This window comes from Thamnophis sirtalis, unplaced genomic scaffold (assembly GCF_051295495.1).
Source record: "Thamnophis sirtalis isolate CommonGarterSnake01/CBP01778 unplaced genomic scaffold, rThaSir2_p1.2 scaffold_7, whole genome shotgun sequence".
Taxonomy (NCBI): Eukaryota; Metazoa; Chordata; class Lepidosauria; order Squamata; family Natricidae; genus Thamnophis; species Thamnophis sirtalis.
Window position 1 is genome coordinate 88,671,728 of NW_028261387.1, and position 16,214 is coordinate 88,687,941.

The window sequence follows — 16,214 nt, forward strand, 5'->3', positions numbered from 1 at the left end:
AAAACTGCGGTCCACCAAAGCGCGCCCGATTAAAGCGCGTACGTGACATCAGCAGCAGCGCGACAAATACGACCACGGAGAAAAAAGGGCGCTTTAAAAAGCGCTTTTAAAGCAAGCTGATTCACATAAAGGTAAGGGTTAGGTTTAGGGTTAGGGTTAGGGTTAGGGTTAGGTTAAGGGTTAGGATTAGGTTTAGGGTTACGTTAAGCGTTAGGGTTAGGTTTAGGGTTAGGTTAAGGGTTAGGTATAGGGTTAGGTTTGGGGGGGTTAGGTTTAGATTTACGTGTTAATTTTAAGTTTACCGCTCACAGCGTGCTGTTTTCGTCGCGCTGTGATGACGTCACGTACGCGCTTTTGTCGAGCGCGCTTTAGTCTACCACGGTTTTGTGGTGGAACCGAGTGATGCTACCCGACTGCCAGTCTGCACCGTGATTGGACCATATGACTGATTGTTTGAGAAAGTAGAAAAACATTTATTTTTAATTAGGTGAAAACTGCAGGAGACTTCAGAGTCGTTTTTCACCACATATGTGCCAATATGATATTTCCAATAAAGTCATCCTTTAAGGAATCTACATGTCTCGCTTTTGCTTGCTATGGATCAATTACTTGGAGCCCTAACAGTTGACTAATATTGTAAAAGGTGCTAGAATAGGAGGGCTCCTCCTAAAATAATAGATTTAATGAAGAAGAAGAAGAAAAAGCCAGCAGATTGATTGAGATCAAAAGCGCCTGGTGAGATGTTCCATGTTCGTATTATTAGTAACCATTCAGACAGCAAAGGACTCCGTTTCTGTCCGGCCTGCTGATAAACAGCCAGGAAGAAGCTTATAAAACTGGGCATGTTTTTTCTGCTTCTGTCACTGCTGGGGAAATCTTATCTCAGCCGTTTTCCGGGATAAAGCATTTAGCCTTTTGTCACTAAACCTTTCACGAAAGGAAAGCAAGAATGGATTTTATTATGCACGGAGAGATGGGGTGGAGGGAGGGCTGGTTGAATTCCTGGGGAGGGAAGATGCAAATGAAAAGTGTCTTGCGTTGAGAAAGGCGGGGAAAGCCTTCCTTGAAACATTGATAAGGACTAAAGGGGGCTAAAACATATGAAGAACGGTTGCACGAACTGGGTGTGTTTAGTTTAAGGAAAAGAAGGACTAAGGGAGACATGATAGCAGTCTTCCAATATCTCAGGGGCTGCCACAAAGAAGAGGGAGTCAAGCTATTCTCCAAAGCACCTGAGGGCAGGACAAGAAGCAATGGGTGAAAACTAATCAAGGAGAGAAGTAACCTAGAATAAAGGAGAAATTTCCTGACGGTTAGAACAATTAACCAGTGCAACAACTTGCAGAAGTTTTGAATGCTCCAACACTGGAAGTTTTTAAGAAAATGTTGGATAACCATTTGTCTGAAGAGGTGTCCCTTCCAACTATTCTATTCTATTCTATTCTATTCTATTCTATTCTATTCTATTCTATTCTATTCTATTCTATTCTATTCCATTCCATTCCTCTACTCTACTCTACTCTACTCTACTCTACTCTACTCTACTCTACTCTACTCTACTCCACTCCACTCCACTCCACTCCACTCCATTATTCTATGCTATTCTATGCTATTCTATTCTATGCTATGCTATGCTATTCTATTCTATTCTATTCTATTCCATTCCATTCCATTATTCTATCCTATTCTATCCTATTCTATCCTATCCTATCCTATCCTATCCTATCCTATCCTATCCTATCCTATCCTATCCTATCCTATCCTATTCCATTCCATTCCATTCCATTCCATTCCTCTACTCTACTCTACTCTACTCTACTCTACTCTACTCTACTCTACTCTACTCTACTCCACTCCACTCCACTCCACTCCACTCCACTCCACTCCACTCCACTCCACTCCACTCCACTCCACTCCACTCCACTCCACTCTACTCCATTACTCTACTCCACTCCACTCCACTCCACTCCACTCCACTCCACTCCACTCCACTCCACTCCACTCCACTCCACTCCACTCCACTCCACTCCACTCCATTCCATTCTATTCTATTCTATTCTATTCTATTCTATTCTATGAACTTAATAGGCCACAAAAGAAATTATCTCCGCATCGGTTAAAAATGTCACAATTCTGCTTCGGTACAGAGGAAGAAACATGATAAAGCTAGTCCTTAACTTACAACAGTTCATTTAGTGACCGTTTGAAGTTACAAAGTGACCTTTGACCATTTTCACACTTGTGACTGATGCAATATCCCAATGGTCACCTGACCAAAATACTGATGCTTGGCAACTGACTCATATTTATGACAGTTGCAGTATCCTGGGGGTCGTGTGATCCTCTTTTGTGACCGTCTCACAGGTAAAGTCAATGGGGAAGCCGGATTCACTTCACAACCCTGTTACTATCTTAGCAACTGCAGTGATTCACTTAGCAGTGGTGGCAGGAAAGGTTGTAAAATGGAGCAAAACCCACTTAACAGCTCTCTCGCTTAGCAATTCGGGATAAACTTTGGTCATAAGTTACATTTATCATCTTTCCAGTGAATATATTGGCTCTGATGCTTATATACTTTGTAAATGCACCACTTGAAATAAAATACTTTATGCATCATTTTTTAGACTGAGGATGGAACTCCAAAAAGGGAATGTGACCAGGATCAGAAATGGTTTATTTTATGCAAATTTAAATTAAATTCTACTCAACTCCAATTAATTATCTGGAATTCATACGTTTACTGCCCCATTATGCATGGAACGATTTGCCTCTATGAAAATGGAGAAGTTCCATTATACTGAGAAATACAATTTGGTGAACATCTCTGGGGGGTGATTACAAGTTTGGGTCTTCCAATCTGAAGTTGTATAATCCTGAGTTATAGAATTTCATCTTTCTTCCTAACAAATATCTTGAAGCCCCTCTCTCCTCCGGTTTGCTCATGTTGTGTCCAGGCCAGCAGATGGCGCTGTGCAAGGCGCCTCTGATTGGCCAGGATGCATCTGCCTCTTGGCGGGAGAAACCCTGCACTCCCATTGGTTCCCCGTCTGACAGCTCGCTGTATAATAGCTGTCAGGCGGGGTTTTTTCGTTGCCTGTTACTTGAACAAGTTGCTGTTAATAAACCATTCCGTTGATCTCAAACCGGTCTCCTCAGTCGTTACTTCAGGCTACAAAAGCTCATTCTCTTTTCCAAAGCTCCCTCAACATTGCATGGCTCAAAACAAGCTATTCTTGGGAAAATGTAGAACACGGCATAACAGAGTCAGAAGGGACCTTGGAGGTCTTCTAGTCCAACCCCCTGCTCAAGCAGGACACCCTATCGCATTTCAAACAAATGGCTGCCCTATCTCTTCTTCAAAACTTCCAGTTGTTGAGGCCGGCCAACGTCTAGCGGAGCTGGTGGCAGACTCAGAGAGTGAGGAGGTTGGGGAGGAACATGGGCCAGTCCTGGATTCTCAGGAAGCCTCTGATGAGGGCTGTGCATCAGAGGAAGAGATGCGGACAGGGCCGTCCGACAGTTATCAGCCGCCTTTGGAGTCGGAGATTAGTGGGACAGAAGAACAGCTGGAGCCTGTTCCCGATGTGCGCATGTGCAGGGCTGCCAGGAGAAGGGAACAGCTAAGGAACAAGGGCTGACTCGGGAGTAAAGGCGCACAGGTGGGCAGTGAATGGCCCCTCCCATAGGGAGGGAATAAAAGAGGAGCAAAAGGGGAGGAGAGTTTGCATGAGACAATTATTTCAAAACTAAAACTCCTTCCTCCAACTGAGAGAGAATGATTGACCAAAGGTCACCCAGCCAGCTTCATGCCTAAGGCAGGACTAGAACTCACACTCTCTTGGTGATTGGCCCAAAATCACCCAGCTAGCCTTCATGCCTAGGGTGGGACTAGAACTCACAGTCTCCTGGTGATTGGCCCAAATTCACCCAGCTAGCCTTCATGCCTAAGGTGGGACTAGAACTCACAGTCTCCTGGTGATTGGCCCAAAGTCACCCAGCCAGCCTTCATGCCTAAGGTGGGACTAGAATTCACAGTCTCCTGGTGATTGGCCCAAAGTCACCCAGCCAGCCTTCATGCCTAAGGTGGGACTAGAACTCACAGTCTCCTGGTGATTGGCCCAAAGTCACCCAGCCAGCCTTCATGCCTAAGGTGAGACTAGAACTCACAGTCTCCTGGTGATTGGCCCAAAGTCACCCAGCACAGAGGTGGGTTCCTATCAGTTCGGACTGGTTTGGCAAAATAGGTAGTAACTTGGCAGCCTGGGTCGGTGGAACCGGTAGTGACTCAGGCTTGCCATGCCCCTGAACTGGTTCTCCTACGGCAGCGCCATCTCGATTTTTGGTTCTGTGCATGCGCAGAACAATTTTCATTGCAGAAATGTATTTTTATTTGATTTGATTTTACTTTTTAGTGTTTTGCGCATTTTTAGATGCAAATACACACAAACACGGAGCAGGCCAAACCAGCAGCAACCCACTTCTGCCCATCCAGCCTTCATGACTAAAGTGGGACTAGAACTCACGGGCTCCTGTTTCTAGGCCAGCACCTTAACCACTAAACCAAAGGAACGTTGATTGGAGGGGACTCAGTAAGGGAAGCTGAATAACGGTCTGAATTCTATGTAGGACAAACTGCTGGTGTAAGAAAATGATCCCCAAAGGACAAAAGGGACCAGAAACAATTCAGTCAGCCACCATGAGTGCAGAATTAAGAATCCCATTGAATTGCATCTTAATGTTCAGGCTTCACCTGTGTTAGCGCCTCTGCATCCCATTAGCAGCTGCTCATTTCCCTAATTATGAGCTATTCTTCGCCCTCTGGTACAAGATCAACTGAACAGCCTTTGGCAGCCAAGAGACACTGGTTTTGTCAGGCTGCGGCTATTTATTACCTGTGTGAAGTACATCAAGTATCAAGCGTCTTGTCTTGATTAATGATACTAATTACACTAATGTGTCAAAGCAGTTGCAAAAGAGAGAGAAAACTATTTACTTTTGTTTGTGTTTTCAGTTCAGCAGGGTTACGTTGCTTCACCAGCTTCAATTCATCAGCCCTGTTGGCTCCTTGCTCGTCTTCGGCTTCTCGGTTTTACAATTCATGGGTCAGAATTTCATTTTCAGGAGAGTTTAGACCATGGGTGTCCAGCCTTGGCAACTTTTTTAAAGATTTGTGGACTTCAACTCCCAGAATTCCCCCTGCCAGCATGGGAAGTTGAAGTCCACAAGTCTTAAAATTGCCAAAGTTGGACACCTCTGGTTGAGGCCAGGGAAGAGGTGGGTTCCTACCAGTTCACACCAGTTCGATAGAACCAGTTCGTCAAATCTACCGAACCGGTTAGAAGAGGTTCCACCAGTGGACACGGAAAGCAGGCCACACCTACAGAAGAGGTTCCAAAAAATTTTAAAACCCACCACTGACACACACACACATGCATGCATGCACACACACACACACACACACACACACACACACACACACACACACACACAAACAGAGACAGACAGACAGACAGACTCACACAGAGAAAGAGAAAGAGAAAGAAAGGAAGAAAGAAAGAAAAAAAGAAAAAAAGAAAGAAAAAGTGAGAGAGAGATGAAAGAAAAAAAGGAAAAAGGGACAGAGAGACAAAATGAAGGAGAGAGAGAGAGAGAGAGAGAGAGAGAGAGAGAGAGAGAGAGAGAAAGAAAGAAAGAAAGAAAGAAAGAAAGAAAGAAAGAAAGAAAGAAAGAAAGAAAGAAAGAAAACACATGGCTGGCAAGCCACTCCCACCAGGTCACATGGCCAGCAAGCCACTCCCACAAAGGAGGCCACATCCACAGAATTTTTTTTGAAACCCACCACTGGCCCAGAGGTTCCCAACTCCCGAGCCACAGCTCACTAAGCTTGACTTATGTGAGTGGTGGGCCAACGTGTGCCCATATTCATTATTAAATCTGTGTCCAAGTTTTTCAATTGCTCATTTTTTACTCTTTAATTAATTGCCGATCCCTTATATAGAATTGTGTTCTGGCCCCCCTCTGTCCAGTAATGAACACGGACACAGGCTTAACTGTTTGCCACTCTTTATTCACAGCAATTATAATCTTGTGGGCTGAAAGCACAGACACGACTCACTGGCAAGAAGTTGGCAGCAACCCAGACTCCAACAGACACGAGAACACAAGGCAGACCAGACAAGGAGTTCTCCAGATTACTACGAACAGTTGTGTCCTGCAAAAGGACTCCTCCTAAAGTCTCTTCTTATATACTCTCTTGGGAGGGGCCAAGCCACAACCACCTGGCCTTGATTATCTCTTATGAATCTGCTGCCTCCATTTCTCCACCCTCCTTTGCCTGGCATCAGGGACAAACTTCCTTTGATCTTCCCCACTGCTCCATGCCTCAGGCGCCTCCTGGTGGCCAACCAGCCTCTCTGGTCCCTGCTCTGAGTCTGAACCCTGCCCAGGGTCCTCCACATCTTCCATAGCAGACTTAAAGGGGTCCTCACTATTGGAGTCCATTGGCAGCTCCAATGGCTCCTGCTGGGCCACAACAGGATTGTATTTTTACCATGCTTTTATAGTTCTCATAAGATAAAGATAAAAGTTCCCGATTCTAGGGAGCAGTGCTCATCTCCATTTCAAAACCAAAGAACCAGCGCTGTCCGAAGACGTCTCTGTGGTCATGTGGCCGGCATGACTAAATACCGAAGGAACACAGAATGTTGTTACCTTCCCACCAAAGGTGGTCCCTATTTTTCTACTTGCATTTTTACATGCTTTCGAACTGCTAGGTTGGCAGAAGCTGGGACAAGTAATGGGAGCTCACTTCATTACATGGCACTAGGGATTCGAACCATCGAACTGCCAACCTTTCTGATCAACAAGCTCAGCGTCTTAGCCACTGAGGCACCTCATCCCATCTTTAGTTCTCATAGATATCGTATTAATATTAAGCATAGTCTACTTGTAAATCTTAGTGATATCATGATCTTGTGTTTCATTTAGCTATTTCATTTTCAGCTGCTGTTTTGTAATTCACCCAAATTACATAAGTCTATTCATTTTCATCTTTAAAATTTTATATTAACAGTCTTAATGGCATTGGTATCAACAATTTTATAGTTTGTGCTAGTGATCTAAATTTTCATCATTTTTTATAGATATAGGTCAGACTGCTACCATAATGGGACAGCTGTCATTTTATTGTTGAATATTGCATTATGCTGGCTGATGATGACTGGAATAAAGAGACTTGTTTTGACTATTCTCTGTCTCACAGTAAAAGGCTGCAGATGGTTTTGCAATATCTCCATTTTAAGAGCCTTAAATGTATTTCTGGAACTGTTGTGGCCTGCCAGTGGCCAGTGGAGCTGGTGGCAGACTCAGACAGAGAGGAGGTTGGAGAGGAACATGGGCCAGTCCTGGAGTCTGGGGAAGGCTCTGATGAGGGCCCTGTGTCGGAGGCAGAGAGGGGGCCAGAGCCGTCTGACAGTTATCAGCTGCCTTTGGAATTGGATATCAGTGAGGCAGAAGAACAGCTGGAGCCTGTTCCCGATGTGCACATACACAGAGCTGCCAGGAGAAGGGAACAGCTAAGGAATTAGGGTCGACTCGGGAGTGAAGGGACAGGTGGATGGTGAATGGCCCCTCCCATAGGAGCGAAAGGGGAATGGAGTTTGCAGGAGACAATTAGTTCAATTCGTTAGGGTGAAGATCTGTTCCTGACTTCTTGCCAAGGTATCTACAGGTAGTCCTCGACCTATGACCACAACTGAGCCCAAAATATCTGTTGTTAAGTGAGACATTTGTTAAATGAGTTTTGCCCCATTTTATGACCCTTCTTGCCATAATTGTTAATTGAATCACCAAAGTGGTTAGGTTAGTAAGCCGGTTGTTCAGTGAATCTGGTTTCCCCATTGACTTTGCTTGTCCAAAGGTCGCAAAAAGGGATTGCGTGACCCTCCCCCCTGAATACTGCAACCCCCATAATTATGAGCCGGTTGCTAATCATCCGAATCATCATCAACGATGGGATGCTGCAGTTTCAGTATCATTTAATAAAATTTGTATGCCGTCCACTCCCATTGGGATTCTGGGCAGCTCACAAGCAAGATAAAAAGCATTTAAAAAATTTAAGAAAAGATGCAATTATTAAAATAATACACCATCCATTCAGTCTAAGTGGGGCTGAATATTAATCAACAGCCCCAGGCCTGCCGGAACAGCCAGGTCTTGGTCGCGTTACGGAAGACCGGGAGAGAGGTAAGGGTCCGGATCTCTACGGGTAGATGGTTCCACAGGGCCGGTGCAGCTACAGAGAAGGCCCTCCCACAGGGGGCCGCCAGCCGGCACTGTCCGATCGACGGCACCCGGAGGAGGCCCAACCTGTGCGATCTTATTGGTCGTTGGGGGGTGAATGGCAGGAGGCGGTCTCTCAGGTAGCCAGGTCCAATACCATGTAGGGCTTTAAAAGTAACGACTAGCACCTTGAAGCAAAGGTTGTAACTCTGAAAAAGCGTCATTAGGCTCACTTAATTCAGTACTGTAGTCATTTTGAACGGTCACTAAATGAACTGTTGTAAGTCGAGGATTACTTGTATTCCTCTTTTCCCACGAAGGTCTGCAATATGCGAAAGAAACATGAAGCCGAGCAAAGAATTCTTATTCTTGATTGCTGATGGGAAATCACTGTCATTTTTGAGGTCTGGGGCAGCTGCGTTGGTGAGCAACAGGTGTGGTATATGCAAAATGACCCATGTGTCTCTTGACAAACCGCAGAGGGGACCACAAGCAAGGAGGGGGCAGCTTGACCCTGTAGCTCAGGGTTGAAATATGAAGTTCTTGGTCCTCTCTAAGTTTGAGGGGAATGAAGAAAAAAGGAGACAGAGTGGCTATTTAACTAAGTGGTCACCAACTGGTGGTCCGTGGGCCACTGGTGGTAAATGAGAAAATTTTGGCGGTCTGCAGAAAAATGATTTGCATTTTTTATATTGCACTCAATCGGGGGTCCTCAAACTACGGGCGCCTGGGATGGATACGTGCAATGAACATTTGTGTTGCTCCCCCTTTGGGGTCTTTTTGTGTGGGTTGGAGGGAGGGCAGAAATTCTGACTTGGGGTCTGCTTCAGCCTCCTGGTGGGGGGCTTTGGGCGAAGGCTGGAGGGAAGTGACGCTGGTGGTAAAGAGCCAGAGGGTCTTGTTCCAGTGGGACTGCATCATGGCCTGGAACTGGCTGACCATCTCAGCCTTCTGAGCCTCCAGGCGCCGGTACCTGGCCTTGCACTCCCACAGGTCTTCCCTCTGCTGCAAAGCCTAAGCTCAGTGAGGTGCTTCTGCTGAGCCTCCTTCTCGGTCAGATGCAATTTGAACTGAACCAGCTGTTTTGCCAACTCTTCCTCATGGGGGCTGCTTAGCTCCAACAACTGCTTCCTGTTGGAGCCCTAAGGAGCCCTTCCAGGGAGGCGAAGAGTGGCTGGGAGGGGAGCAGTGGTGGGTTTCAAAAAATTTTGGAACCTACTCTGTGGGTGTGGCCTCCTTTGTGGGAGTGGCTTGCCGGCCATGTGTTTTCTTTCTTTCTCTCTCTCTTTTTCCTTCCTTTTGTCTCTCTGTCCCTTTTTTCTTTTTTTCTTTCATTTCTCTCACTCTTTCTTTTTTTGTTATTTATTTCTTCCTTTCTTTCTCTTTCTCTCTGTGTCTGTCTGTCTTGTGTGTGTGTGTGTGTGTGTGTGTGTGTGTGTGTGTGGCAGTGGTGGGTTTCAAAAATTTTTGGAACCTCTTCTGTAGGTGTCGCCTGTTTCTAGATTTGACGAACCGGTTCTACCGAATAGGTGCGAACTGGTAGGAACCCACCTCTGGAGGGGAGAGATGAGTAGAGGCCAGCTAGGTGCCCCTCGACCCCTCAAGTTGGTTTAAAAGTATAATGTCTATATATGTATACTTTTTTGTACTCTCTTTTTTAAAAAAAGAAGGAACATATATGTTAAAATTAAATACGTGTATTGAAAAGGAATTATAAATACCATCAACATAAAATGGAGCTTGCTCAGAAGCTGAAATACACCAAGTAAATGAGATGAAGAGTGTGAAGTAGAGGAGAGAGGAAAGGGAAGAAGAGAGGGAAAGGAGAGAGGCAAGGGGAGGGGAAGGAGGAAAGAAAGGAGGAGTGGTAAGGGGAGGGAGAAGGAGAGAGGAAGGGGAAGTAGAGAATGGAAGGGGGAAGAAAGGAGGTAGGGAGGGGGAGAAGAGAGGGAGAAGAAAGTGATGGATGAGGTACAAATATGGTGTACGGAGAGCAGAAGAGCCAATAACTGTTTTTGGGAGTGGATGGTAAGATGAATCGATGTAAACATTTAATAATACAATGCGATCTTGGCTGTGTAATAGTAGACATGTGATTATATGTTATGAAAATGAAAAAAAATTATATACAAAGTTGACCATGCCCACACAGTCACATGACCACCTGGCCACACCCCACACAGTCGGGTCATTAGGCAGATCATATTAGTGGTCCGTGGGATTAAAAACTATGAATTTAGTGGTCCCTGAGGCCCGAAATGTTGGCACATGCCCCCTTAGTTCGCCATCATGGCACTAGGCCATGGACGATTGTGTGCTGCCAGGGTCCAGGGCAGTGGTGGGTTTCAAAAATTGTTGGAACCTATTCTGTGGGTGTGGCCTCCTTTGTGGGTGTGGCTTGCCACCCAAGTGACCGGATGGGAGTGGCTTGCTGCCCATGTGACCGGATGGGAGTGGCTTGCCACCCATGTGACCGGATATGAAATTATGAATTAGTACTTAGGTCAGTCCAAGTAGCGATTCAGAAGTTAGTGGTTAGAAGCAATCATAAAGCAAGATATGGAATTAAAACCAGAAATATTTTGTTAGCTATTTGAAAGGGAGTATAATAGATATTTAATTTTACACATGTTAGCAGCTGCTGGAATTGTGTTTGCACACGAACACAGAGATATGTGAATGAATAAATATTACAATGTGCAGGAATAAATAAATTGACAATTAAAATCAAGAAGGCTTTGAATACTTTTTCACGTGGGATTGGTTTTAGCAATTGCCAACTAACGGAAACAGAAATTAGAAATCCAAAAGTATGAAGGAAAACACCAATTATGTAAGGAAAGGTCCCTAAAATGTATAAGGAAATACTACTAGATCATTATTAATGCGTAGATAACTGCGGGACATTACACACCCACCAGTGGTGGGTTTCAAAAATTTTTGGAACCTCTTCTGTAGGTGTGGCCTGCTTTCCGGGTCCACTGGTGGAATCTCTTCTAACTGGTTCATTAGATTTGACAAACCGGTTCTACCGAATAGGTGCGAACTGGTAGGAACCCATTTCTGGTCCAGGGTGAGATAATTGCCCCAGGAAGCAGCTAATTCGGGCACTTGGATCCCCTCTCCGTACATGTGTCCTTCGTGCAAATCATTTGCACACCGTCAATGTGGCCTGAAGGAAAAGCAAAGGGCCGGATTTCACAGATCTAGCCAAGCCATCCGGGGAGAGAAAGGGCAGCTGCAATGGGCATGAAATATCTATGTCTCCATCTGTCAGGTCAGCTAAAACCAGCTCGGGATCATCGGCTTAAGATAGAATGGCAGAGAGCGGAGGAGCAGTCAGGTTGGAACGATGCAGCTGAGATTTCATCATCCAAAGCAATGAAAGTTACAGCTAAGAGATCTGCAAAAGGAAAGAGGAGAGAGGATTTGGCGCGCGCGCACACACACACACACACACGCACACACACACACATGTCACAATAGGGTTTCCCTGTAGAGATTTGGGGGCCTGTTCGCCATCCTGCCCAACTGCTTTGGATGCAAGCCTCACTTTACGCGAGAGGCTTGGCGGGCAGGCTTGAGATCTAAGCGGGAGCTAGAATGCAACTCAAGGTCGTGCCCCAGAAACTAAACGCAGCGAAGATTCAGGGCCAGCTCTTATTCATTCAGTGCGTAGCTGAATGTCATTGCAACAAAACTGGATCGTTTAAAAAACAAAAACAAAAAAAAGGACTGGCCAAATTTATCAGGTAATGCTTGCGTTATTCAGCCCAAAATGTAGGCTGCTAAGTCTGTGATGGCAAACCTATGGCACACGTGCCAGAGGTGGCATGCAGAGCCCGCTCTGTGGGCACATGCACTGTCGCCAGCTGCTCTTCTGGTTTCTGGCGCAACAGCCAGCTGGTCTTCGCTGGCACCAGAGCCCTGGAAAATGGCCTGTTAATAGCCAAAAACCAGGCCATTTTTCAGATCATTTCCAGGCTGTTTTCATACCATTTTTCGGGCCATTTTTGGGGTGTTTTTAGACCATTTTTCAGGCAGTTCTCGGTCTGAAAAATGGCCCCCAAATGGCCTGAAAACAGCCTGAAAAATGGCCAAAAGCAGCCAAGAAACAGGCACATGCACGCTGGTCAGCTGGTCTTTGGGTTTCTGGTGCTCCAGCGCATGCCCGCACATGCCCGCACATGCCCGCACATGCCCGCACATGCCCGCACATGCACGCACATGTCTGTGCGTTCTGGTTTGGGCACTCGGTGCCAAAAAGGTTCACCATCACTGTGCTAAGTGAAACATGAAATTCAATGTAGAGAAAGGTAACATCTTACACTAAGACAAGGAAAACCAAAAATACACATATAGACTGGGTGAAAACAGGATTAATACCCTAGCATTAAATGTGAGAGGGGTCTTGGAGTCTTAGTGGACCACCTGTTAAATATGAGTCAGCAGTGTGCAGTGGCAGCCAAAAAAGCCAATGCATTCCTAAATTGTATTAACAAAGGGATACATTCAAGATCAAGTGAGATACTAACACCACTCTATAAACCTTAGTGAGACCACATCTACAATACTGCATCCAGTTTTGGTTACCACGGTATAAAAAAGATGTTGAGAGAGGAAGGGGTCAAGCTATTTTCCAAAGCACCTGAAGATCCAGACGAGGAGTAATGGATGGAAACTAAACAACCTGGGAATTAGGAGAAATTTTCTGACAGGGAGAGCAATCAACCCATGGAAGAGGAGTTGCCTCCAGAAGTTGTGGGAGCTTCATCACTGGAGGCTTTCAAGAAGAGACTGGACTGCCATCTGTCAGAAATGGTGTAGGGTCTCCTCCTTGGGTGGGCAGGCGGGGGGTTTGGACTAGATGACCTACAAAAAGTCCCCTTCCAACTCTGTTAATCTGTTAAAACATTTGTTAAGTGAGTTTTGCTCCATTTTATCACCTTTCTTGCCAGAGTTGCTAAGTGAATCACTGCATTTGTTAAGTTAGTAACCCAGTTGTTAAGTGAATCTGGCTTCCCCAGTGCCTTTGCTTATCAGAAAGTTGGAAAAGGGGATCGCATGACCCCAGAACACTGCAACCGTCATAAATATGAACCAGTGGCCTTGCGTCTGAATTTTGATCATGCGATCATGGAGATGCTGCAGCGGTTGTAAGTGGGAAAATCATCATGTCATTTTTTTTTCAGTTCCGGTGTAACTTTGAACAATCACTAAATGAACTGTTGTAAGTTGAGGACTACCCCTAATGGAGGATTGGTGGTTTTTCCAGAAGGCAACTGGACTTTCTTGGGTTTTTTCTTTGCAAACATCTTGCTTTTCATTCAAGAACCTTCTTCAGTTCAGAACTGGAAAGAAAATCCTCCAGAAAAGTCCATTTGCCTTTTGGAAAAAGCAGCTTTGGATAATCATGATCTGGTTGATAGAGAATCTTCCATAGACAGGTTGATTAACACCCATGTTTTCGTATCTAGTGGCCAAATTCCTCTAGAATTCAGTGTCAATGAATTTCAGCAGACATTCCATAAAAGGAGAATCTATTCCTAAGCTCCAGTTCTCATATCATAAACACCTATGAAGTTGAACGATTGTGTCGGGGAATTCAAAAGCATTGTTGGGAGAAAAAAGGAAAGAAGGAAGGAAGGAGAATGGGAGGAAGGGGAAGAAGAAAGAAGGAAAGAGGAATAGGAGGAAGAGGGAAGGGAGAGGGAAGGACGGAAGGAAGGAAAGAAAAAGATGAATAGGACAAAGAGGAAAAGAAGGGAAGGGAGGAAGAAGAGGAAGGAAAGAAAGAAGGAAGGAAGGAGGAGAGAAAGAGGAAAGAAGGAAAGAGGAGGAAGAGGGAAAGAAGAGGAAGGAGATATTTAAAAAAGGAAGAATGCTTATTGATTTGAGTTGGTGGTGGACTACAGTTTGTTTTCCAATTTTTGTTGAAAACAAGAATCTCACAACATTGAGCTACTGTAGCTGTCATTCTCATTTTTCATCAGTGTGCGGTGAAACTTTACAGAATATAAGATAAGAGCTTCTTGTCCATTGAGGTTATCATCCAAATTTGACCGGGTCAAACCAAAAGAAGGGCAAAAAAAGAATGAGCATGGGAACAATTTACTCTTTAGTTGTTGATGTTTTTTCCCTCTTCAGCTGCGGATGATATAGAAGTACTGCACAACATTATATCAAAGCTCCATGGAGAAAGTTGATTTTGAGGTGGGATAGGAAGGCAGGGAGGCAGGCGGGAAGGAAAGGAAAGAGGGAGGGAGAGAGAGAGGAGAGAGAAGGGAAAGGAGGGAAGAAAGGGAGGAGAGAAAAGGGAAGAGAGAAGGAAGGAGGGAGGAACGAAGGAAAGGAGGGAGAGGGGAAGAGGGAGGGAGGAAAGAAAGGAAGCTCCATGGTGAAAATTGATTTTGAGGTGGGATAGGAAGGCAAGAAGGCAGGAAGGAAGGAAGACAGGAAGGAAAGACAGGAAAGAAAAGGAAAGGAAGGAGGAAGGGAGGGAGGAAGGAAGGGAGAGAGAGAGAGGGAGGAAAGAGTAGGGAAAGGAGGAAGGAAGGAAGGGGGGGAGAGAGAGAGAGAGAGAGAGAGGAAAGAGTAGGGAAAGGAGGAAGGAAGGAAGGGAGAGAGAGAGGGAGGAAAGAATAGGGAAAGGAGGAAGGAAGGAAGGAAGGAAGGAAGGAAGGAAGGAAGGAAGGAAGGAAGGAAGGAAAGAAGGAAGGAAGGAAGGAAGGAGATATCATGTAAGTGAAAGGCATAAGAGGCACCAAAGGAGGAAAGAATGGAGAAGACAAGAGAACCCCTTGGTCATGGGTGGGTTGAGGAGGATGAAAGTAGATCATATAAGAAGGATGGAATAGCTCCCATCATCTTACTGCTTTATCTCCTATTTGGAAGAAACTTTTACAACAGAACGACAGTACCATATGGAGCTTGACATTTTCAGCTGCGTCATCTAGGCCGGAGACCTGATCCATCGCTTTTTATTGGTGTTTTAGGAGGCACTCATACTTTTTTTTTATACAGAATTACAGACTTGGAAGACACCATTCACTGATTCTACCGTCAAACGGTTCTTTCTGTTGCAAAATTTTTGTCTTGATTTTCAGCTAGAATGTCTCCATAATGTAAACTCATTGCTCTGTATCCTATACTGGATAATACAGAACAAGTCTGGAATCTCTCCCATCCCACTTTCCTTGTTGTTAGTTGCGAAGTCGTGACTCATCGCGACCCCATGGACAACGTTCCTCCAGGCCTTCCTGCCCTCTAGCATTCCCCAGAGTCCATTTAAGCTCACGCCTACTGCTTCGGTGACTCCATCCAGCCACCTCATTCTCTGTCGTCCCCTTTTTCTTTTGCCCTCCATCATTCCCAGCATGAGGCTCTCCTCCAGTGAGTCCTTCCTTCTTAATATTTGGCCAAAGTCTTTGAGTTTCCTCTTCAGGATCTGGCCTTCTAAAGAGCAGTTAGGGTTGATCTCCTCTAGGACTGACTGGTTTGATCGCCTTGCAATCCAAGGGACTCGCAGGAGTCTTCTCCAGCACCAGAGTTCAAAGGCCTCCATTCTTTGGCTCCCAGCCTTCCTTATGGTCCTACTTTCACAGCCATCCATTGCAACTGGGAAAACCACAGCCTTGACTACACGCACTTTTGTTGGCAGGGTGAGGTCTCTGCTTTTTAGTCTGCTGTCTAGATTTGCCGTAGCTTTCCTCCCCAGGAGAGCAAGCATGCTTATTGTTCTTGTCAGGGTAGGTGGCCCTTGATTTACAACAGTTCATTTAGTAACCATTCAAAGTTACAGCGGCACTGAAAAAAGTGACTTATGACTGTTTTTCACAGTTACAACCTTTGCAGCATCCCCATGGTCATGTGTCCAAAATTCAGATACTTGGCAACTGACTCACATTTATGACGGTTGATGTGTCCTGGGACCA